Below are 3,612 nucleotides of genomic sequence, written 5' to 3'. Positions count from 1 at the left end.
TCTAAAAGCTGATGAATGAGTTTTTATTGGATATCCACTTTTCACAAAAGCCTTCAGAGTCTACAATTTAAGAACAAGGGTTGTCATGGAATCTATCAATGTATCTTTTGATGGTAAGAAGCTTACTGGACTTAAAGATTTTAATGATCACGATCAGCTGAGATTTGAAAATGATGACTTACACTACACCATAGACTGGCTATGGCAACCACCTTTCTAAAATTTCGTCAAAAAACGTTGCAAATGAGAGAATACTTTACATGTATTGCAAGAACTTTTGGAAGCGTTGCAAATGACGTGCAAAAAATAGAAGAAATTAAAAATTAGCATTCTATTGCAATGAATTTTGAGAGGCGTTGCAGTATACCGAAATTTGGGCCCAAAATCTTGGCGGGCTTCTAAATTATTTGACTTGGAAAGTTTTGTCGGGTTGTCAAAAAATAAAAGAATAAGTAAACAAAAGATACAGCACAGCCTAGACACTACCACTCACGCTGGCACACAACGCAAACTCAAGAGAATGAGAGACAGTAAGAAGATTCAAAGCCTGATTCAAAGAAGAAAAATCAAGATATATTATTCAGATCAAGAAGAAGATTTAAGCTAAAAAAAGGTTAAACATCTGACCTAAATCCTTTCCCCCCAAATTGATTATATATATATGTTCTTCTTTGTTCAAATAACAATTTTGAAATCTTAATTACTTTATTTGTATATGTTCAAATCTTCTATCTTGTTCTCAAATTACTACTGTAATTCTAAATTAGGGTTCTTATGGTTTTTATTTTAGTAATTTTTGTGTATGTTAATCCTCAAAATCTCTATATATTTATACTGAGGATTGATTTTAGCTCATCATATATACCGAGTCAAGATTTTACATTTTTTAACATTCTAATACATATTATTGAATATGGTGTATCTGGTGCAGTGAAATAGACCAATTGTACAAACTATGTTGTATTCTTGGTGCACCAAATTGGACTGCCTTTTGACTGTATGAATACTGGATTGGTCAATGTTTGTTATTCAGAGGTTAGTGGTTAAACTGGAACAAATTAGTGAATTCCTATTTAATTTTTCTTTCTCTCTCACCAAGTTGTATTTTGTCATCGTTTTGGTAGATTATGCCTGCTAATCTATATTACATTATTTTAGAATGCAAGCTTGGAAGCTTTTGACTTGATCAAGGTAGAGACCATGTAGTGTTTTCAATTCACTAGTAGATTTATGAGATTCATTATTGATGTCTTGTTCAACTATCGTAGCAACTTTCTTCATGGAACCCAATAAAGAGGCCAACTACAGAGCAAGTTGAAACCAATAGTTGTTGATCCTGGGCTATATCTTTCGGAAATAAATTGTGAGGGACGGAGGGAGTATGTTTTATGCTAGTCAGGAAGAAAAGTTCCAGATGCTTACAAATTGTTTACTGGTATGTATGATTGCCCTTATGTTCTTGCATTATTGTAAAAAAATTTTGTAAATGGGCAGAAATAATTATGTCTTGAGTTATGGATAATATACTATTAAAAAAATAAAAAAAAGCCAACAGAGATATGTGAGCGTCACTGCTTTTGCACGTGCACTGAGAGATTACAAATCCTTGTACTTACTGAAGAATATAGTTTGGCTTGAAATAGGTTGTAGATAATGAGCCCAGTCAAGTTTGCAATCATATATACCATTTGAAAGCCTGAACTAACCTTACAGTGACCCCTCATATTTGGATAAATTGCATTTCTTGACATTAAGTAGTTTGATAGGTCTGGAATGTGTAATAAAAAGTGAAAAGAAGCAGACAACTCCTAGAATGAGAGAGTGATAAAAGGTAACATAAAGGATGCCCTTAAAATTTCAGACATGAGGTGATGACCCCCACGTATAGTTTAACCTTAAGTGATCAACTTTCAAATACTATATCCAGCTTCAGAGTAGTTATTTCCTTTCTGAAAATATATACCCTTACTTGTAATATAATCTCTTAGGTTAGGACAGAGAGAGTGGTTTCTTTAAAAAAATCCTAATTGTTGATAATTTCATATAATCATTTTACAAACCAAACATAATATCCAGAATGAAGGAAGAAAAAAATGTAAGTACAATTTAGATTCATATTTCAAAGGTCACCGTGCATTTCGAAATTTCATTATATAATATATTAGTATTAGTTTTTATTATTTATTATTTATAATAATTAATTAATATTAATTGCAGGTTTCTAATCGTTACACTCTCATCAGTCTACAAATGTTAATTGAACATAAGCACTAAGGGTGATTGGGATCTTTTGATTGGCGAAAGATGCACTTTAAAAAATAAATGTATCTTTTCAATAGAAGTTTTGTCTCACCAGAAGTCTTTGGCCACGGGCTCCCAGTTAAGTAGTCAAAATATTCTAGATCTCTTACAATGGACGATAAGTCAGGCTCACCATCTGGACCAGGAGCTCATGAACCATTAGCATGTAAACCATTGTGCTTTCTCTATGCGTACTTGTATGCATTTCATTTTATATACATTATGTAATTCAGTCGACGAATTTATAAATCCACAAGCAAAACTAAGTATCTAGTGACATTTTCTGCAGAAGAAGGCTTTGGTCTTCAACCCATCAGAACGCCGAAATTGATATCTACAAACTTTGGCAGGTGGAATTGCTCAATTAGGACGGATACCGCAACTCTTTACTAGGATTTATCGACAAATCTGTGAAAGAATCCTTTATTAGTCCGATTGCACACCATATTATTGCATCTGCTCCAATAGCGAATGTCCTGATCAAGATACATCATCCTGAATTTGAGAATTTGGGATGTGAGTAGAATAGTTTGGTAGATGAATCATATTTGGGTGTGAAGCTAAATAATTAAAGATTACTCTTAGTTTTGTTCATTAGTTAATTTGGTGTAGCTATATGGCCATTTTATATTGACTTACATTATGAATTGTTTTGATGATAATGTTGGAACAATGAGAGCTTTTGAATGGTTTGTAATGGTTATAAAAAATATTGATGTTTGTTTTGTGGCATAGAAATTGCCTGGATTAGTTTATTTACAATATGATCTTATTATATATTTTTTAAAAATATTGTTGCAATTGTATCCAAATATGTTGCCATTTATAATTACATCAGCTATAAATTATTGCAATTGGTTCAAAATTGTTGCAGTATTTATCAAATTTGACCTTAAATTTTATTGCAATTGGATCAAATAATGTTGCCTTAAGGTGGTTATTTAGCTGAAAAAAACAACCATTGCAATGATTTAACTGCGTTGCTGTAAAATGCATTTTGTTGCCACATATGGGTTATTGCAATAATGTTTTGTTGTTGCTATACATGGCTTAAAATATTGCTATAGGGCCTCTATTGCATCACCACCGGATGCAACGCCAAAATTTTGTATATTTGTTGCCATAAATTCTAATACAACATAAATAGCGCATAAGGCAATATATTATTGTGGTTGCTATAGCCATTCTATGGTGTAGTGTTAAATTCTGATTCTGTGAATTCTGATGACTTATACTCTGATCCTGTAAGTTCTGATGTCATTGAAACTATGGTAACAACTCCAAAGGAAAATGCACCTGTCTAGGGAGAGC

General features: G+C 32.4%; 1 long non-coding RNA gene across 3 annotated transcripts; it reads left to right on the top strand.

Annotated features, from left to right (window-relative positions):
• Window positions 1–474: 474 nt before the first annotated feature.
• LOC141672228 (uncharacterized) lies at window positions 475–2,914 on the top strand. Of its 3 annotated transcripts, none has more exons than XR_012555408.1 (6): window positions 475–613; window positions 932–1,035; window positions 1,159–1,191; window positions 1,269–1,435; window positions 2,218–2,467; window positions 2,591–2,914. It is a non-coding gene; the product is annotated as an uncharacterized LOC141672228 (long non-coding RNA). The 3 variants fall into 3 exon arrangements; XR_012555407.1 differs by having other exon boundaries at window positions 1,125–1,191; XR_012555409.1 differs by lacking the exon at window positions 1,159–1,191.
• Window positions 2,915–3,612: the final 698 nt, after the last annotated feature.

Source organism: Apium graveolens, chromosome 7 (genome assembly GCF_009905375.1).
Source record: "Apium graveolens cultivar Ventura chromosome 7, ASM990537v1, whole genome shotgun sequence".
Taxonomy (NCBI): Eukaryota; Viridiplantae; Streptophyta; class Magnoliopsida; order Apiales; family Apiaceae; genus Apium; species Apium graveolens.
Note: the sequence above shows the minus strand (reverse complement) of the source record. Positions and strands in the feature narration are given on the sequence as shown.